The sequence below is a fragment of the Alexandromys fortis genome, unplaced genomic scaffold, assembly GCF_014885135.2.
Source record: "Alexandromys fortis isolate MF-2015 unplaced genomic scaffold, M_Fortis_MF-2015_v1.1 scaffold_55, whole genome shotgun sequence".
NCBI classification, from domain to species: Eukaryota; Metazoa; Chordata; class Mammalia; order Rodentia; family Cricetidae; genus Alexandromys; species Alexandromys fortis.
Window position 1 is genome coordinate 9229947 of NW_026067936.1, and position 21063 is coordinate 9251009.

Genomic DNA, 21063 nt, shown 5'->3' on the forward strand with positions numbered 1-21063 from the left:
CCAGATCTGTGCAGAGATGTACTTCTTCGTTGACTCCAGACTCCATGGAGTTGACAAATCAAGACTAACCACATTACAGTGACCTGTTTTGTCCCTGAATTGCATGTTTGCAGGTCCAATCCCTTCAGGTAGAAAGAGAAGTTGTGTGCAGCCCCTAAGTTTTGAGGTCTGGGGTAGTAAGCTTTGGGTACCTACCCTCATGTCCTATTGGCTTTCTGCTCATTTTCTAGTCTCTTAGTCTTGCCTTGATTGTGGAGTCCACTCTAATGGACCCGACAGCTTCACCCTAATTCTCTTCCTAGGACTTTAGTGCTCCTCTTATCCTGGAAGTCTAGATCTGATCCTGTCTCTTTCCCCACTGCCAGAGGTCCTGCTTCAAAGAGAGTGGACTCCTGTGCTGACGGTCTGTCAGCACCTTCCTGCCTACGTGGTATAAGCTTCTAGACAGTGAGCTTCTTATCTAGAAGCTTCTACCTCACGGAGAACTATTACTGGCCCGAAGAGTATCCAAACTGTCCCGTCATTTTGATGACTGTCATTGGGCTTGGGGGTCAGCTTTCTCAGCGCTGAGATGCTGCACTGAATCAGAGCTTAGACAAACCTGTGCAATTCTCTTCTCTGCTTCTTTTGTTGCTCTAGCAGACCACAGTCATGTCTGGGGGACAGCTGTTCTCAGAGCCGAGAGAAATCGATAGAACACACTCAGTGAGCCGTGTTCTCCCTGCCCTGCTGGCCTTTTCCGAGTCATCACGGAGACGTTACTCCTACCCCTCCCTCCATCCTCTTTTCTTTCCCACTTCCTTCCTTTTCATCTTTTTGTTTCCCGCTTCCCATTCTTTTAAAGTTGTTGCAAAGGAAGGACAAAGAAATCTGCTGTTTATCACTAAAATTGCCCAGACATGACATCAAACCCCGGCTAGGCAGCCCTTTCTTAGGAAAACTCCATTCTTAGGCTTTCGTCATAGTCCCAAACAAATGATCCATCTGAACCAAAGACTGAAGGTCCAGTACTGGAGGGAAACAGGAGATGGGGTCCTACCATGTCACCAAGGCCAGGCACAATTTGCCCAATAGAATCACTGCGGTGGATGACGTGGCCTGTGCCATCTGAAAAAAGAAAGCAGACAGCGGGACCACACAGTTTGGGAGATTGATTTTGTTTTGTTTGCTCTGTGTATAAAATGAGATTGGGAAGGAGGCACAGGCATTATCTGTGGAGAATGAGAATGTAATTTATGTGCTTCCTCCTGCCGCCTGCATTCTGGGTGTGCTGAGTGCCATTGCGTTCCACTGAGTTACCGTTGATATACCGCCAGTCTCTATAGATATGGTTCCCGGGAGAAATCTCAAAACCCATACTGACAAGGATGTAATCCACAGTGTACTGCCTTTTATGGGAGCCCCCACAAAAGGATCTATGTATTTCATATAGTTGTATTTTTATTTTTTAAGTTCGACCTAGGAAAGGCAAGGCATATCTTCTGGGGAGTTAAAAAACTAATATACCTAAGTAGGAAAAAGAGAAGGTCAGATTTCTCAGACTTTAGGGCAAACTTGAACCACGTGCACACCATTTTCTCATCTTAAAAAAAAAAATGACAGCATTGAACTCCACCATTGCCGAGTTCAGTTTCCACCTCCCCAAAGTCTTAGATTCTCCAGTGGTAGGTTTTACTATTTTCTCCTCAGAAAAGTGACTGCTGAATGGTAAAGGAAGTTCATCCAGGGGTTTCCTTCAGAGAATCTCTCCTTCGGAAGAAAGCTGAGATGACTTCCATCCATTCCTGGCTGGCCTACCCCCGCCCCCCACGCTGCTATGGAGATGAGATAGGAGAACAGGGTACCACATAAGGAGGGGTAGCCTTAGCACTCCCCGGACAACGGCCAGGAAGTAGAGGGTAGAGTCATGTTAAAAAAAAAAAACAAAACTGAGGTCATGGTTTAGGCATCAACAGAACCAAACACCCTTAAAGAATGTGGGGAGTAAGAGGGTGAGGTCAACTGGCAAGAAACAGACAATCTCATGAGAGAGGAGGCTTTCCAGACAGCAAGGACAGGCTGAGACATTAAACATCTTGACAGTGACACCTATGAAGCAGGCAGTATGCTGATCTGTGTGTGGCTGCCCCCACTTCCGTGGAAGACACCCCACATCACCAGGAGGGAGTCTTCTCTGAGTTGGCAGGATACACATGGAACACAGCCAAATGTGGAGTGGAGGGGGCTGGGGATTCCTTCTCCTGGCCCAGATTTTCAGCTATAGAAAGAAAATACCTCCGATGTCATGGTTGATCCTGAGCTACCTTGTTCAGTGACCCATAAACTGGTGGCGTTTGTCACTTTCTTTGTGTCTCAACCACCTCTGTTTTCAAACAAACCTACCATATCCCCTTTTCCATCCAGGGTTTATGCAATACGTAGAGGCCCCACACATTCCAACTTTTGGGTTCTGTCCAACATATAGTAATTCATAATTTGCCTACAAAATTAGCTATTCATTTGCTTTACAATTGGCCATGATTTCTCAGCCATCAGCTGGCTAACTTGGGAATTCTTGTGCAGGGAGAAAATCTAATACACAAATTGTTTGCATAGGTCATAAAATGTTATGAATTATAAACCTGGCAATGGAGGAAGCTGACACAGTGTTGATTTACTTAATATTTACTAAGTTGTTTTCTGTATGTGCCAGGGATGAATTTTCTTTAGCACATCGAGGCTACTCAGTGCCTGCAGCCAAAGCTTACCAGGAATATACCTATGAAGAAGTTAGGTTCCTGAGAAACACACACCAGTGAGAACCATGGGACCCCTTAGCTGAGGGTTTTAGAAATGTCTGACTGACTAGCTGGATACCTTATTGCCCAGACCAAGCTGACAAAGACAATTACCCATCACATTTTCCAACTTCATTCCCTCAATCCTCCCAGACCTGTGTGAGTTGGAAGGAGAGCCCGTGACCGTTCTCTAGTGACTCCTGCCACGCTCTTGCTTCCTGGTTATTCAACATTGATCAGGAAGTCTCCATTTTCCTCAGACACCTTAGAAGCTTATTCCGAGTTCCTCCATGTTTGTGACTGGATTAATGGATGTTGGGAGGAAAAGCAAATTTGGTGAGGCCTCCCCTGCCTTTGCCTGTCTGCGCTGTTCCCTGGTTGCGTCTTTCTAAGAAGGTCTGAGCAGGTCCTGGGGACAGTGAGGTAGGTGTTTGGAAGCTGGTCAGCGTCCATCAGCAGCCTGTGCCTGGGGAAGGCCTCCGCTCCCCTCGGGGATCAGAGCGGTGAGGAGCATGCGCAGTTCCGTTCTACCGCTAGTAACTGGAGCCGGTCGTGAGAAGACAGAAGGCAAAGCAGGCCGGCAGCTGGGGCAGCCAGCAGCTTGTTATCTGCAACAAGATCACTCGGTTCAGAGCCCATTCTTTGAGTCTCTTAGCAGGTCTTTGTGTTTTCCTTGTCAATCACACATGTAGAACCTTATCAATAGTACTCAAAGATGAAAAATGTTAATTGCTGTCTGCTCTCTGTACGAGCCAGCCTGTATCACGTGATATCCTGCTGCGCTAGAAACTAAGCCCTCCCTCTCTCTTCTCTCCCTTGCTTTGTCCCTGCTTTTCTCGCCCTCCCCCTCTTTCCATTTTTTTCCCTTCTTTCTGTCATCCCTCCCTGATCCTTATTTATCCAGAAGGATATTTATTAAGCGCTGTGGGCATAACAGCAGGTATAAAGATGGAAGAGAAGCTATTACTCCTGAGATGGCCACAGTATAGCAAAGGGGCTAGAAATAGAAGCGAACCTTGTAGTGCACTTGTGATTAAAACCCATGACTCAGACGGACTGATGCTGGGGAAATTGAGTCAGAAAGCCCAGGGAAGGTATGTCACCCAGGACTGGAGGTGAGAGAGAGAGAGTTTGGGGAGAGCAACAACATGCTAATGGGAGAAACGAAGAGCTTAAGTTAGCCCAAGACAAGGGGGCTGCGGTGTTCTGCCGCAGTACCCCAGGCTTGCTGTGTCAAACATGGATTCTAGTGTCTTTTCTCCATCCTCCGATCCCCACCCTCGCCTCCTGACCCCCATGCTTTCTATGGCTTTGCCAACTGATGTCTTTGCTCTCAGAAGCAACTTTTTGATGCCCGGCAGTCTCTACGTGCACAGTCGACCTTGCCCTTGCCCAGCTCTTCATCCCCAGCTCAGGGCTGGAGGCTGTGGGATCCTCTGATGAATATAGATGACCCCGAAAAAGCTACAGCGGGAGCCGGCTCCCTGTCGGAGTCATAAGTAGACCGCCCAGCGGAGATTTGCCGTTGCTCAGTGGCTCGCCAGTTCATTTGTGCAAAGCAACTCCACTTTGAACTGGGTGTACATGCATGTGCAGGCGTGCACACACACACACACACACACACACACACACACACACACACACGGATGCTCAGGTGGAACAGGAAGCTCAGGCTTGTGCTAGCTCATTTCTCAGTAGCTCGGAGGGAAGGCTTACGCTTTTGTATTGCAATGTAAAACAGCATGCCCACGTCCTCTGGGAGCAGTAGGAGTGTGAAAATGTGGCCATGCTGCCAATAACATGGGAGGAGGATGAAAATAGCAGATGGAAGTTGCGATTATGGCCAACAGAAATAGGAAGCTGCTGCTAGGTCACCTGCCCAGCCCCCAGCACTGGCCTATTAGCTGTCATTAGCCCTTATCCAGGAAACAATTTGCATCCGCTGAAATCCTTGTAACATTGGATTTCTGCCCACAGACTCACCATCCTGCCTTTTTTTTCCTTGCGGATTAAAGAGAAAGCAGCCAGTAAATCACGTTTCTTTGTGGGCAGAAAAGTGCTATTCTGTGACCCAGGAGACAATGGGTTGGGGCAGCTTTCTGAGCAACAGTATGACTGTGGGGATAGAGTAGAGGAGGGTACATCGAAAGAGCACCGTGTCCCATCTGCTGCTGTGGAGACTCCAGGGTCCCCCCAGAACAGGAAGGTTGGAAATTTTCTTATGGAATTCAGCAGCCTCCAACGAAAATCTTTTCCAGGGCCTACAGGATCTTGGAGGTTAGGATTCCTTGTACACGTTTCCTTTGGTTGTTCCCACTATTGAAGCATCCCTGAGAGCTTCCCCTTCTAGGTATGCTGGGGACCTGGCTTCAGAGGGAGACTCCCCTGGCCTAGTAGTAGCTCAGCCCTTTGAAGCAGGTCACAGCACTGGATGGCGGTCTTTCCAGATTCCCCTTGGCATCTGTTTGTTCCCCATCTCCCGGGGCATGGGGGGGGGTCAGCATGAGTCCTCTTACTTCTTCTCAGATCTCCCACATTCTGTTTCCAAGACAACGTGGCCCGTGCTGATGGTGCCTGAACTGGAAGCCCCACGCTGGCCTCTTAGGCTTCAGAGGTGATGGGGATCAGATCCAGGGTCTTGGTGACCCTAAGAAAGCACACTGCTACTGAGACGTGTTCTTTGTATGTTGAGCTAAGTTTTCACTAAAAGGCCTGGGTTGGTCCTGTACTTACTCTGTAGCCCAGGCTGGCTCCAATTTTCAATCCTTCAATCTTGGCCTCCCCAAAGTAGGTGAGATTATACGGTCTATGCCACCAGGTCAAGTGCACTGACCTCTTTGGGAATGTATCTGTAGCCCATTTATCTAATGTCTCTGAGCTCCAGGCTCTCCTCTCCCCTCCCCTCCCCCCTTCTCCTCTTCTCTGGTCACTCCACCCCCCCACTCCTTTTCCTTCCCCCTTCCCTCTCAATTCCCCCCTTACAGAGTTATTATGAGGCTATAAAAATACAGTGCTGTGAAGAAGAATTAAAAACATTTATAAATGGATCGCGAGAGACATTGAAATAGTTCGGTTTGACCTTCCTCACCAGGTCCAGAACTCCTAAGCTCTGTGTGACACAGAGCTCTCTGCCTCCATGTCACGATTTGAGACAGAGTCTTTTGTTTATTTATTTTCGAGACAGGGTTTCTCTGTGTAGCTTTGGAACCTGTCCTGGAACTAGCTCTGTAGACCAGACTAGCCTCGAACTCACAGAGATCTGCCTGCCTCTGCCTCCTGCACTTGACCTCCTGGGTTTAAAGGCACGTGTCACCACCGCCCAGTGAGACAGAGACTTTGTGGTGACTCCAGGTCACCTTCTTCCATCTTTTTTCCAATCATGGTTTAAGGACCACTGTCAAATAAGGCTTTTAATCCACAGTCCTCTCAACCGTCTTCCTCTTCGATCAAAACCTGGAACATGTCCTGGTCTTCGACACAGGTTTTATTACCTGGCTGTTTCTTCCTGTGTTCCCCCACAGTTTGGGAAGTTTTGTTTTCCTTTATTGGTGAGAGAGCATGACTCCAGACTCCCCTTGTGGTTCACTAAACCTAACCTTTCTTGTTTGGGATCTTTTTTCCCACTGCAGACAGGCGCCTTAGGGGAAAGCATGGCCGGTCACCATCATTTTCGTAGCTCTGGTGCTGGGGACACTGCAGATGCTGTCCACTATTGGTTGATTGAAATGAACTCGTAACCGCTCTTGAGATCTCATATCACCAGAGCGCAGGGTGGGGACAGAAGCCACCTGCAGGCATTACAGGAAAGAGAATTACGCCATCTCTTTTGAACTCAGATGATCTTCCACACCCAAGTGCAAGCAAGCGTGGTACCTATCCTTGGAGATTCCTGAGATGTATCCCTCTGCAATGACTCTCATATCCCTCATCCCTCCCATCTGACCTCCTGGACTCAGAGTGGTAAACTGGAACCATCTGCGGCCACTACCAGGTGACACTAATATTCATTGTCCTTTACTTACTAGGCAATTGAATTTCTACCAGGTTATATTTTCTCCCAGACACCGTGGTGGACAAATGTCTAGGTTCTGGGGCTTCGGTATTATTATTATTTTAAAACGAAAGAGCATGATTGTCACTTCTTTACCCATTCCTGTGGATGAGGGGTTCAAGCTTCCAGGAGGACTCATTAATAAAACAGGCACCAGGTACTTGAGGCATGGAGCCATCGTGGAGCAGAGGCATCGGGCCCAGCACTCTCTCTCTGTCTCTCTCTCTGTCTCTGTCTCTCTCTCTCTGTCTCTCTCTCTCTCTGTCTCTCTCTGTCTCTCTCTCTCTCTCTCTCTCTCTCTCTCTCTCTCTCTCTCTNTCTCTCTCTCTCTCTCTCTCTCTCTCTCTCTCTCTCTCTCTCTCTCTCTCTCTCTCTCTCTCTCTCTCTCTCTCTCTCTCTCATTTTGTTTTGATGAAGAGGAAGCTGAGACCGAAAGTGGATCCAGCCAGGATCCATTTCTGACTTTGAGCTGCACAAGGCCAAACACAGCCCTGCTGGTTGTTCCTCTATGGGGGCAGAGCGAGAAGTTTTCCATCCCCACAACAGGGAATGGATTTTTTTTTTTTTTTGCACAATATACTGCAGCATTTCCTGTGTGTAAAAAGGCCGGGGTGAGCAGCCTGGAGGAAATTTAGGAACCAGCAGGGGCATAGCTAACACAGCCCTAAGGCCATCTATTTTGATAGCATTGGGATTAGGAGCCTGGCAGTTGGCAGTTTAAGACCAGGGCACGTAGGAAAACATAGCCTACATACAGGCCTGACAGGTGCCCAAGACGATGTGGAAGTTAGAGGGCAACTGAGCAAAGAATCAGCTGGGGCAGAGTTCCTGCTGTGGAGGAGAGGGCACGTTGGGGAGGGGCAGGAGGTGCTGATTTCCAGCACCAGTGTGAGGTGTGTCCACCCACAGCCTCTATCTCGGCCAGTTGGCTGTCTCCTCATTATGCAATGCAGGCAGGCCCGTGTTTCCTCTGGATTATGTCTCTATGGAATTCCTCGTAATTAAGTTCTTTTGAAAACCTTGGATGCTGTGTACAAAATAGAGTGATGCTCCAGCACCAAATTCCGTAAGGACAGCGAGCTATGCGTGTACGAAAACTTTGAGGTTGGCCAACGGGCTGCTGAGAAGGGCGGCGATGCTCTAATGGGGACTGTGACATCTTGAGGACTCTGGGGACTCAGCCTCCTATCCTCGGAGCATTCTCTGGTTGCTGTCTCACCCTGAGACTGCGTCTTGAGTTTGCTGCGGCCTTCCACTGTCCACACAATGAAGACAGTGCATGTTTGCTTTGACCACACCAGGGCCCTGCACACAGCAGAAAAGTCCTCAGCCTCTGAGCCGCATCTCCACTCCCACTGCCTCCGAATGTTTAGCTGGAGGCAGGGTTTCTTTGACCTGCCCAGGTTAGCCTCAAATAGAGAATCTTCGTGTCTCTACTTCTCAAGTTGCTGGGATTCCAGGTGTGCATCATCTATCTTGATCCCTAATGTCCTGCTCTTTGATAAGGTTAGGGCTAGAAGATTAGGGACTGAGCAGCTCTGAGAGCAAGAATGCAATGCTTTTACTTTTTTAATGTGAAAAAACTAAGGCTTAGAGAAGTAACATTTTCAAGGTCACAAAGCTTGTGAGTAGAAAAGACAGTCAAGACCCCTGATTCCCCTTTCACACTGTCCTGATGCAGAGAAAGTCTTGGCTGTCACCTTCATTGACATCTGACACACCGGGTGGAGTTCCTTCATCCTTTAGAGAAGCAAAAACCTATAGTAATATAAATTGAAATTAAAATAAAGGTGTGAGAATTAATTCTCACACCAGGAGAATGCTGTCTTTAAGGGATTGTGACTTAATACATTGGGTGGTAGTTCCCATAGAATTGAAAGCAGGTTGTACTGGGGCATTGGCCTTAAGTGAAGTGTTAGAGTGAATAATTTTTGAATATATCTTGGGGAGCTCAGAAGCTGGCTAGAGAATTCTAGTTATGAAGGAAGTACAGTGGGGGCAAAGATAAGGAGATTCATCGCAGTAGAATATCAGTGAAAGCTGCAGAAGGATGATAACTATGGTGCTTTGAACAAAAAACAGTCCCCATAAGGAGTGGCACTGTTAGGAGGTGTGGCCTTGCTGGAGCAGGTGTGGTCTTGTTGGGAGGTGTGCCATTACAGGGTGGGCTTTGAGGTTTCAGGCTCTCAAGTCAGTCCTGCTACCTGAGGATCCAGGTGGAAACGCTCAGCTCCCCTCCAGTACCATGTCTGCCTACCCTCTGCCATGTTTCTTGCATGGTGATAGTGGACTAAACCTCTGAACTGTAAGCCAGCGGCAATTAAATGTTTTTCTTCATAAGAGTTACTGTGGTCATGGTTTCTCTTCACAGCAATAGAAACCCTAAACAAGACAATAAGCATTTGACTTGAATCTGGGAAAAGAACCAGAAGCAAGAGTTTTCTTGTGTGTATGGTGTTTACTATGTGTGTATGATATCTGTGTTTGTGTGTGCAGTAGGTAGCGTGTGATGCGCTTGGTACATCTGCGATATCTATGTGCGGTGTATGGGATGGGTGTGTTATATTTGTGGTATATATATTATGTGTGGCATGAGTGGGTATGGCTTGTGGTGCATGTTTGATGTGCTTGTGGTCTGTGTGCTTAGGTGTGTGTGTGTGTGTGTGTGTGTAATATGTGTAGGTATGGTGACATGGTAGGGGTTTTAGGGATTTGATCCCCTTATGAATCTAGGGTTAGGTTTCCCAGAGAGACTGAGGTCAGAATGAGATTATGAGAACCGAAGAGTTAGGAGCAGGGATGGCCTCAGGATGGAGGAGATGGGCAGAAAGCCACATATCTCAGAAAACAGTATTTATATTAGTCTGACTACAGCTTTCAGATCTGGCATTTGCAATGAATTTCCCAGGAGTTACCATCAACCTTTGCCCAGTTAACGCCGGTAGATGGAGAGGAAGGGAGCAGAGGCTCAGAAAGAGTGAGTGAGGTGAGAGCCATGCTGGGTCCGGGAAGTGGGGTCCTTGGAGTGCCACCCCCACCGTTAAGGCCAGAGTGGGAAGATGCTGGCTAGATGTTTACTGTTGATAGAGCCACTGGCATTGGCCTCGGTGGCTTTTTAGAACCCTGATGATAGGGCAGGGAGTATTGGGTAGTCTCTGCACTGTTGGCTCCTCCAGCGTACACTACGCACCACGGGATGCCCTCTGTGGGAGAGGCTGACAGCAGAGTGATTAATGGTCACGGCAGCTGTGGACCCAAAGGGGAGGGAGGGGGTGAATTCTTGCCTCTGGGGTATTCTAGAATTCAGTGAGGCTTAGACAGAGAATATTCCGGAAGGGGCTGCTTTTGCCTTTTAAAGGAAGGGGAGGGTAGGAAAGATTCAGCCTCCTTCTGGGAGGCAGGGGAATGTTTGCTTAGCTGCTGATATTAGTGGAAATAGCTGGTATTTCCGACTCTGGGCAGTAACACGTGATTCTCTTCTGGCTAGGCTGGGAAAGAAGCTTGTGTGTGCGTGCGTGCCTGCATGTGTGTGTGTGTGTGTGTGTGTGTGTGTGTGTGTGTGTAAGAACAGTAAATGCATGAGGTCAAGCTTTGCATATGAGAATCCCTGCCTGCCATTCTATTGTCTAAAAAGGAATTTGAATTGGCATCTAAGAATCATGAATATTGTTAGGACACAGGGTAATGAGTTCAGGCATACATAGAACACATAATAATCCAGTCAGTGTAATTTGTAATTAAACAACAGATACCATTTTAGAGTCTGGGGAACGAGGGATAAATGAAGATCTGGTTGGGTTAGGGTTTGATTGACTGTAGGACTTTTTGGAAGAAAAGAAAACAAAGGCAGGTTCATCTGCATCCCAAGTGTGCACGATGAAGCAGATGCCAAGTGACCTCATTTGAAGCATCCTCCCAGAGCATCTTGAGCACCAGGAGAAGGTGCAGGTGCATCTGGTACAACAATGACTAAGGGATGATGATAAGTACTTTTGGATCCCTGGTAGTGGGTTTCTCTCCTGATGCAGTAAGTCGGATCAGGCCGAATTAAAAGTCCAGGTTTAATGAGCAGAGCACCCCAGGGTGATCTGTGGGCGCCGGGGCGGGGGGGGGGGATCACGTGGCAGCAGCTCTAGGGACCAGAGCTTAAGTACTCTATAGCTATGGTCTTGAGCATTTCCAGAGGAGAAGCTGCCACTTGGCAGGCATTCTAAGAAGGGCAGGGTTTACAATGGGAGAGAGAGAGAAAGAGAGGCTGGAGTGGAGATTCCCAATAGATGAGTTCTCAACCTTGTCTCTATGAGATGTGAGATGCAGGTGAAGCCAGCTCCGTAGAGGATAGGCTATCAGCTAGTCTCTGATACGACACCTATACCGCCTGCTCTGTGTGGTGGAGCACTCTGTCCTTTCTGGGCTCACCTGGCGAAGGACACAGACCTCCTCCTCCTGAAGACAAAAGCTAAACAGTATCTTGATGCTTCTCCAAGCTCTGGGGAATCAGAGTTCATAGATTAGATTCACTTTTCTTTTGACTCCTGTGTCCTTTTGATTGGCTCCTGAGGGGTGTGTCTTTGGGTTTTTATTGCTGTGAAGAGACACCATGACCATGGCAACTCTTAAAAAGAAAGCGTTTAATTGAGGGGGCTCACTTACCATTTCAGAGGTTCTGTCCATCATCATGATGGGGAGCATGGTGGTGTGCAGGCAGATGTGGTGCTGGAGGAGTAGCTGAGAGTCCTACATCTTGAAGGCAACAAGAAGGCTATCAAACTGAGGGAAGCTTGAGCAAAAGAGACCTCAAAGCATACCCATAATGGTGATGTTCTTCCTCTAACAAGGCCACACCTCCTAATAGTGCTGCTTCCTTTGGGGGTCATTTTCTTTCAAACCACCAAAGGGTGGCCGGGATTGTTCAGAACTGTGTGATTTGCTGTTCTCTCTCTCTCTCCGTCTCTGTCTCTCTGTCTCTCTGTCTCTCTCTGTCTCTCTCTCTGTCTCTCTGTCTCTCTCTCTCTCTCTGTCTCTCTGTCTCTCTCTCTCTCTCTCTCTCTCTCTCTCTCTCTCTCTCTCTCTCTCTCTCTCTCTCTCTCTCTCTCTNCTCTCTCTCTCTCTCTCTCTCTCTCTCTCTCTCTCTCTCTCTCTCTCTCTCTCTCTCTCTCTCTCTCTCTCTCTCTGCCTGTTTTAGCATACACACACACACACCCCTGGTCTGCTCTAACAGAATGCTATCGACTGTGTGGCTCATAAGCTATAGAAATTGATTCCTCACTCCTGGAGCCCAAGATCAAGGGCTAATTTTCTGGTGTATAGAAAGTGCCTTTTGCTATATCTTCATATGTAAGGAAGACGGCTGCCTTAATCAGTGTTTCATTGCTGTGAAGAAACATGATCACAGAAAGCATTTAATTGGGGGCTGGCTTACAGTTTCAGAGGTTTAGTCCATTATCATCATGTCAGGGAGTATGTGACACACAGGCAGACATGTTTTGGAGAAGTAGCTGACAGTTCTACGTCAGGATCCTCAGGCAGCAGGAAGAGAGAAACACTGGGCCTGGTTTTGGCTTTTGGAACTTCAAAGCTCACCCCCAGTGACACACTTGCTCACTTCCTCCAACAGGGCCACACCTCCTAATCCCTCCCAAGTAGTTCTGGCTTCCTGGTGACTAAGCATTCAAATATATGAGCCTGTAAGGTTCTTATTCAAACCCCTGCAAGATCCCTCTTGGGTTTCTAATCCCTTCTGTGGGAATTCTGCCCTTTTGACGCAATCGCTGTCTGAAGACCACTTCCTAATACCATTTCTCTGAGGGTCAGAATTTCAACATAAGAATTTTGAAAAGAGACAAATATTAGGGCGACAGAAGAGTTCAAAGATTTGGCAGGTGGCGGGGGAGGAAGGTGACAAGATAGAGTGAGAAGAAGAGAAAACAGAGGGATGGGGAAAAGAGGGGAGGAGGGACAGAGGGATAAAAAGCAGACAGTGTTTCAAATGGGATTTTTCTGGGTTGGGTGGGCAGATGGATTGATTTATATTGGTGTCTTATTCAATCTCTATCTAGTGCCTATTTTCTTAGATATGCAAAAAAAGAGACTTTTAGATATGTGTTATGAATTCCGGGTGGGGGAGGTAGGAAGGAAGAGGAGGAGGGAAGAGAGAGGGAGAAAGAGAGAGAGAAGGAGAGAGGGAGGGAGAGAGAGAGCATGTTTTCATTCTCGGCACCAGAGAAGCAGTTCAAAGTTTATTACAGCGGAGGGACAGTCTCAACAGCAGCGACGGCTTCCAAGAGCCGACAGTCAAGCAGAAGACATCATCCTTAGCTCCTTGGTGGCCATTACTTCCTGTTGTTCCAACAACAGCTCTTTGAGGTAGGTATGACCAACCTGGCTTCAAAAGTAATTTAATGGAAATCACTTAGCTAATAAGTAGTGACATGGGCATGTTTTTCTAACTCTGGAGCCCAGACTGGAATCTCTAATGTGCTTCAGCCTCCCTAAACAGGAATCTTTGCCCCTGATGGAACAAAGATGCTCACGGAATGACTGGGTGGGTTATGGAAGGGCAATGAGATCAGATATTGTAAGACTGGTAAGGAAATCTGTATCCTGTCCTGAGCATCAAATTCGTTTAACAGATTTCCAAGGCAAGACCTAAAAAAACAAAATGGTCTGGTTTTTGTTTTTAGCAATTTCTATGCATAGATATGAGCTTATTTTTTTTTTTTCAACCACAAGGGCTTGAGTTCTCCTTTGTGAATGAACTCAGCTTCTTGGTATCCCCAAAGGAGCCAACCCCCAACACCCCACGGACCATGGTTTCTTTCTTCTTAGCCCACCCTCATTGTGACCCACACCCCTGAGTTTTCCTCAAAGATATGGTAAGGAAATAACGTTTTAGGGGGAAGGAGGTAACAGGGCCATGGGTCCAATTCTGTATTTGGCATAGCCCCAAGGACACTGCATACAGACCGAAATACGAGTTCTAGTCGGCTTCATGGGGTGTTGCTTTCAAAAGAGCTGTCGTTCTTGTCTGTTTACCACATAGCTCTTTGTAATAGGCGCTGCTTTTCTAGAAGTTTTATTTTCTTTCCTGACATTTTCTGCTTTGGTAATTGACTACAAGAATAGTTCTATAGCATAAATCAATGATGAAAAACAAATTACGCCTGCCCGCATCCTTTCATCCCCTTTTCTTCTCTAACGATATTTTCTGTGTGATGACTAACCCAGACTGACGTAATTTATCAATTCATCTTGACGATGTACATTAGGAAATGTATTCCGCAGGCCCCAGCAGGCAGTCATCCGTGTGCCACATCACCTCCGAGAACCCATTAGTGCAACAGAGATATCTGAAGGCCAGTCTCTGTGCTGAGAGCTTCAGAGCCACTGCTAATTGCTTTATTAATCAGCAGGTGAAACAGCGGTGTGTATGTGTGTGTGTGTGTGTGTGTGTGTCACAGCCTCGGTAAAATAAGTGGTTTTATGGCAAATGTAGTTAAAAAGAAAAGACAAGTTGGATTTATAGTGCTCTGGAGTAAAAAAAAAAAAGAAAAAGAAAATCAGAATACCGGTGATTTTCTATCTTTGGTTAAATTCATTAATGTATGCTACTAAAAGTCATTTGTAACTAGATCCCCAGTGAGTCTGTGTCCTAGAAGAATTTACTTGAAACTACAGAGGAAAGCTTAAATTTGCCTTTTTATTAAAAATAGATATAATGAGCCAACATCTCATCTCCAGAGGAAAAGAGAGAGTTAGATGTGCGGGAAGGAGGGATGGCGGAGCTGGAGCTTGGGATTTGGGTTGTGCCTGTTGGTGTTTGCTATCTGCAAGGGCAGCAGGGTCTAGTGGATATGCTCCAGACTGGAACCCCAAGCACAGCCACTGGTGGGGACATCCCAAAGTCCTATATTGTGACTGAGGATGCTGCTTCTTGCACTACCATTGCCAAGTGGAGCCTGCTTTCCTTACATCACTAGTCTATGAGAAACGAGAATAATTTTCAAATTACTCTCTCTACAAGTACCTTTGGCTTTCGCATATTGTAAAACATCAGAATCTCTCAAAACTTCACTTTCTGTTACTAAAGAGTCAGTGTGTGTGTGTGTGTGTTAGTGTATACATGTATGTGTGTATGAGTATGTGGTATGTTTATGTGGTGCTTGTGTGTGTGCTTGTGTTTAGATTTGTGTGTGGTGTATGTGTGTGCATGCGTGTGATGTGATTGTATGTGTGTATATGAGTGTGTGTATATGTGTAATGTGTTTGCATGTGTGTAGGAGTTATTATGACTGTGTGCACATTTTGTATTATGTATGTGTATGTGTGAGTGTGTGTGTATGTTAGTGTATGTATGTGTGTATAAGTGTGTGTGTGGTGTATTAATTGCATTCTAGACACTGCCTAGGTCCTTATAGCTGTCATCTAACACTCAAAACAGTTCTCTCTTGCAGATAGTGTAACCTCATGTGTACAGGGCAAATGTACTCTCTAATTTATCCCTGGTCAGCTTTCAAAATGTCACGTGGAATTCTGACTCAAAAGTGCAAGATTCCAACTCCTCTTTGCCTTACATCATGATGACTGCTATCGTGTCCTGCCCTTAATTTCTCCCTGTCTTTGTGTATACAGAATCCTCTTCCCTCCAGCCCGTCTCTAGCTAGCCTCAATAACCCCATTACCGGGCTGGAGAGATGGCTCAGAGGTTAAGAGCATTGCCTGCTCTTCCAAAGGTCCTGAGTTCAATTCCCAGCAACCACATGGTGGCTCACAACCAGCTGTAATGGGGTCTGGTGCCCTCTGCTGGCCTGCAGGCATACACACACAGACAGAATATTGTTTACATGATAAATAAATAAATATTAAAAAAAAAATAACCCCATTACCACTGCAGGCAGAGGGCAGTATGTGTTGTAGAGGGGGCAGAGGAGGTTGAGATGAGCAGGGGTGCAAGACTGAGGGGCAGCCAAAAAGCTGATTGGTGGCCGGGAGTGGAAGAGATGGTAGAGGCGAGGCCCTGTGATAGCAGAGGCTGCAAGGACCCCGAGGAAGGCTCCTCAGTCCCATTGGATTTTTTTACACTGCAGCCCCAGGAACTGTGCAGCACAGGTAAGGCTGGAACTCCAAGGTAGGCCAGAGCAGTGGATTACATTATTACATTACATTATGCAGTAAAATTGCTTGCTTACTTGATTGCTTGATTGTGTGTGTGTGTGTGTGTGTGTGTGTGTGTACATCTTGTTGGAGCCACTTCTGTCCTCCCACCTGGTGGAAGGACAGGGACCAAACTCAGATCATCAGGCTTGGCCGTAGGTGCTTTACTTACTCCCCTCCCCCACCCCTGGCTCCGGAAAGCCATCTCTAGTCTCCTCTTCTTCTCGAGCGCTCACAATTCTTGGATTGTGTTGACTTACAGTTTTAAAATCTCATGCCGGCGCTTGAGTGGAAAGGACTTGCTAAGGCGTTCACCCTGTCGTGCTCTGTATGACCTGTGTTTTGACGAGGGGCCACCAGTGTTGTAAACTAGTCGCTGCATCTGAAACTGCTTTTAAATTAAACTAAATTAAAGCTGTTTGTGTGTGTGCGTATGTGTGTGCATGTGCGCATGCGTGCACGTACGTGCACGCGTGCTGGCTGGGGATGGAACCCAAGGTTTCATGAATGCTAGGTAAGCAAGTCCCTTACACCGAGGTACAGCCCCAGTCCTGAGCCCGCTGTTTAGATTATGTTTCAGGAAAATGATGCTCCTGTGTCTTGAAAATTGATTAGTTATTGACTCCCATACTTTGATGGATAGAGAAAGGTCACTATAGGCTTGACTCACCTCTTGTTAGGAATTCACATACCTGTCTGGTAAGCAACCCAGGTTTTCATGGAGCTCTGAGGGGATTCTATCCTCTTCTGTGGAGACTCAAGGCTCAGGAGGTATGGCCAGCCAAATGTGTTTCTCAGAGGCTTCCGGGGGAGAACACCTGAGAATTCCGTCATCTGCTCTCTGTGTGATCTCCGGTTTGTCATGTCTCCTCTCTGGTCTCATTTTAAAATAGAGTGGATTAGCTCATCTCTAGGGGCTCCTTTTAGCTAAAAAGTGTAAGCTTTTGTGACAAAGCCTACAAGCTCCCTTTTCTTAAGCGGCCTCCAGTTCTGGGAAGAGAGGCTGGCCCAGGTTGCACTGTTCATTTCTCAGGGGAGCTTGCAACCCGTTCCCCAGCCCGGGGGAGAGTGGGGACATCTGGTGCCAGCATGGCCCTGGACTCCTCGCCTGGGTGCTCACGGGCAGGAATGTGGGGACTCAAGAGCAGCCAGGGCAGGTCTCTGCTTCCTTGATCAGTGCCTGCAGCGACTGCCACGTTGTCTGAATGTGGTGGAGTAGGACTTCTCCGGGTGACAGAGTCACAGAGCCCGCCCAGGACCCCCACCCCAGCAGCTTTCCGGATGACCTCCGCTGCTCCTCCGGCCCTGCCGCTGGCTATCTTGCTCTGCAGCTCTTTGCCAAGTTCATTATCGGAGCAAACCCAAAGAAGCCGGCAGTTAATTATACACTGAAGACATGCCTTCACACAAGCCTCTCCTTGGCTCCTTTTCACCCTTTGAAAAGACGCAATCATCCATTACTGTCATCACCAGCTTGGTGACTTTTGCGCTTGTAATGGGCACTTTCTTTTAGACAATGTGGTAGAGCAGCAGATCTGTTCACTGAGGAGCCAGCAGCCTGTTCCTGAGATTTCACGATGTGACCCAACCGAACTGGTCCTTTGTCCGTCTCCATTGTCCAATCAAATGGCAGGGTTGGAGTGGCTCTGGGGCAGGCCTGCCTGCTGCACATTCTGCTGCCTGGATACTGTCCTGCAGCAGGCTGGTTCTCATGGAGACACTGAGAAGTAAACACAGACTTTCCCCCAAGGCCCCCAGAAAGCTCCCAGAACTGGACAGAACAGTGCCAGTGGAAGTCTATCCTTGTGGAGCCCCCAAAACTTTGCTATTGCCAAGGGGACCAAGAATAAGAGTCTGCAGTGGGGGGACGAGTGTTACCAGGAGCAGGGGGTGGCGAGACTGTTGAAGGGTCAAGGGTACTAACCAAGGCAGGAGAGTTTCCATGTCGTCAGTGATGGGAGAGCAATTGACGATCTGGGGTCGCGGAGTTGTAAGACTCCTTGGGTTGGAAGGCATTTGGCTGCACCACCCACAGTGCTCTGAGCACACAAAGCACACTTGTTATTAGAGGGACATCAGGGTATGGTAGTGGGTTCTGAGTCTGGTTTAGCAGTTAGGGGATGTCAGTGGTTTCTGTAATTCCTGGTGCTTTTCTCAGTTACAGGGCAGCTGCCGTAGCTACTGCTGATGTGTGTGTGTGTGTGTGTGTGTGTGTGTGTGTGTGTGTTGGGGGAGATGCAGAGAGGGTTATAGCAGTGGAGTATTTTCCTTTATAGCGCATTAATACGTACACACATACATACATGCACATACACATAGCACATGCAAACACACACACATAGAACTTTTGAAGAAGTCTTTCAGCCTAGATCCCCTAACAGAAAACAGAGCTGGGGTCTGTTTGGCTTCACAGCCTTTCTTTCTGCAGAGGCTGAACCTGTGGGATGTCATTTCCAGCTGCTCATATTGATTGATCTTGCTAGTTTGTTTATTTTTGACTCTTTTGGTGGCAGGCTGTGAGCCGCTTAAGCTTCTCACCTTTTTTTTTTTTTAAAAAAATACATTTAAATTCCATTTATTATTATTATCATCTGTGTGTGTGCATGCTTGTGTGTGTGAGAGAGAGTGTGTGTGGGTGTGAGCATGTCACTGTGCAGTTGTAGAGGTCAGAGGATAACATTTGGGAGTCTGAGAAGCAAACCCCTTTTTCCACTGAGCCATCTTGCTGGTTTCAAACGTTCCACCTTTGTGTCCGAAGGGATTTCCTGGTGCTGATTTCACTGGGTTTGAAGTTTGTTCATGAGGGCACACGTGGATTGAACTAGGGTGCTGTATCTGTTTACTCTCTTACCTCAGTAGCCAAACGCCTGACGTGCCGGCTAGAATTCTGCTTTACTATTCTGGTCTCACTCCAGTACCGTTCACAACAGCCATTAAAAAGATAATTCTTAGGTTCGCACTTATAAAACTTTACGGCCTTAATCCATTTATCATCCTCCATTTGAAGCTGGAAGTCCTGCAGTGCAGTACTAGGTGCGTAGCCATACCTACCTCCGGGTGCAAACCATAACTAATAAAATGGTGACCTTCTGGTGACAGACTCAATTACTTCCCCCCAGCTGTTTGCAGTGGCCTGTACTCTTTCCTGAACGACCATAACACATTCTTAGCTTGGTTAAATAACTCACCCCATTAAAGAACTGCCCGCTGCTGGATTTCGATTTGGGGACAAGTTTCCTCACCTTGATTTATCCCTCATTCATTACTAGTTTCAGTGGTATAAACTTGCTCATTTCCACCTGCCATCACCAGGCACTGAATTCTTCCTTTTATACCCCGTCACCTGGGCGCCACACACATGGTTGCTATGATTCTTCGTCTGTTTCTTTCCTGCTCAGCCTGAGAGAGCGCTCTTTCTTGCTACAGACTTGTGGTGGAATCTTGTCTTGAGTATTGCAGAGACTCCACGACCACGGTGGACCACTTTGCAGCCTTACAGTTTGCCCACTTCTTGGTGGATTTCGTATTTTCTCCAATTTGTGGGCTCCATCTTCATCCAGTCCTGGCACACATGTTAAGCCTTATGGTTCCTCACTACTACGTGCAAAGAGCTTTCACACATTCTACTCTGCATATTAATTTCCCTGGGATACCGAACTGGTCCCTGCAGGATTGTGCCTCATTAAGGAACATTGTCACCCCATATGCTTTCTAAATTGATCATCCAAATACAGCGAGTGCCCTGCCAGTGCCAGTGGCTCAGAGCTGCAGATACTACTGTGGGAATTCTCAAAGTGAACAGGAAGGAAAAAAGCAAAACAGGAAGCTGACCCTTGTAGGTATGTGTGTGTGTGTGTCTGTGGTGTATGTGTGTGTATGTGTGTGATATGTATGTGTCCAGACACATGTATGTGAGATATGTGTGTGTGTGCGCAGATGTGTGTGTTGCGTTTGTGTATGTGACGTATGTGTGTGCAGATGCATGTATATGTGTAATGTATGTGATATATATGTGTATGCAGATGCATGTGTGTGATGTGCATGTGTGTAAAGATGCATGGGTGTGATATGTGCATTTACAGATGCATGTATATATTTTTGTGTGTTGTATGTATGTTTTTGTGTGTGATATATACGTGTGTATACAGATGAATATGTGTGTGTTTGTGTGTGTGCAGATACATGTGTGTATATAATATATGGGTGTGTGATGTAAATGTGTGTGCACAGATGCATGTGTGTGTGATGTATCTGTATGTGTGCAAAAGTATGCATGTGATGTATGTGTGTACGCAAATGTATATGTGTATGTGATGCACATGTGTGGTGTATGTGATACATGTGTGTGTGTGCAGATACATGTGCATGTGTGTGTGTGGCCCACAGAATGTGCATATGCATGAGCAGTAGAGGTCAGAGAGAACGACCTTGGCTGTTGTCCTTCAGGTGTCCTTAGATTTATTTGCTTGTGTGCATGTGTGCTCACACATGTGCATATGTGTGGAGGTCAGAGGACAACTTGCAGGAATTGGTTCTCTTCTTCCATCGTGTTTGTCCCAGGGATCAAACCCAGCTTGCCAGGCTTGACAAAAGATGCCCTTTTCCACAGAGCTTGACCATGTCTTTTGTTTGTTTGTCTTGAGACAGGGTGTCTCATTGGTCTGGGACTCACCTAGTAGGCTAGGCTAGTCATCCAGGGAATCCCGGGGATCCTCCTTTCTCTTCCTCCCCATTTCTAGTATTGCAAGTAGGTACTGCCATGTCTTGTTAGCTTTTAATGTGGGTTCTGGGAATCAAACTCTGCTCCTTCTGCTTTCAAGGTTAAGTACTGAGCTTCACCCCGGCTCAGCCCACTTTTTAGACAAGGTTTGTTTTATTTATTTATTTATTTACTTACTTACTTATTTATTATTTATACAATATTCTGTCTGTGTGTATGCCTGCAAGCCAGAAGAGGGCACCAGACCTCATTACAGATGGTTATGAGCCACCATGTGGTTGCTGGGAATTGAACTCAGGACTTTTGGAAGAGCAGGCAATGCTCTTAACCTCTGAGCCATCTCTCCAGCCCTAGACATGGTT

At 47.0% G+C, this 21063-nt stretch overlaps 1 long non-coding RNA gene across 2 annotated transcripts; it reads right to left on the reverse strand.

The window, feature by feature from the left end:
• Positions 1-5793: 5793 nt before the first annotated feature.
• Positions 5794-17196, reverse strand: LOC126504404 (uncharacterized). 2 transcript variants are annotated; one of them, XR_007592580.1, is made up of 3 exons: positions 16674-17196; positions 11482-11571; positions 5794-6565 (listed from the first exon to the last, which is right to left on the reverse strand). It is a non-coding gene; the product is annotated as an uncharacterized lncRNA (long non-coding RNA). The 2 variants fall into 2 exon arrangements; XR_007592581.1 differs by lacking the exon at positions 5794-6565 and adding an exon at positions 8402-8586.
• Between the last annotated feature and the right edge of the window lie 3867 nt (positions 17197-21063).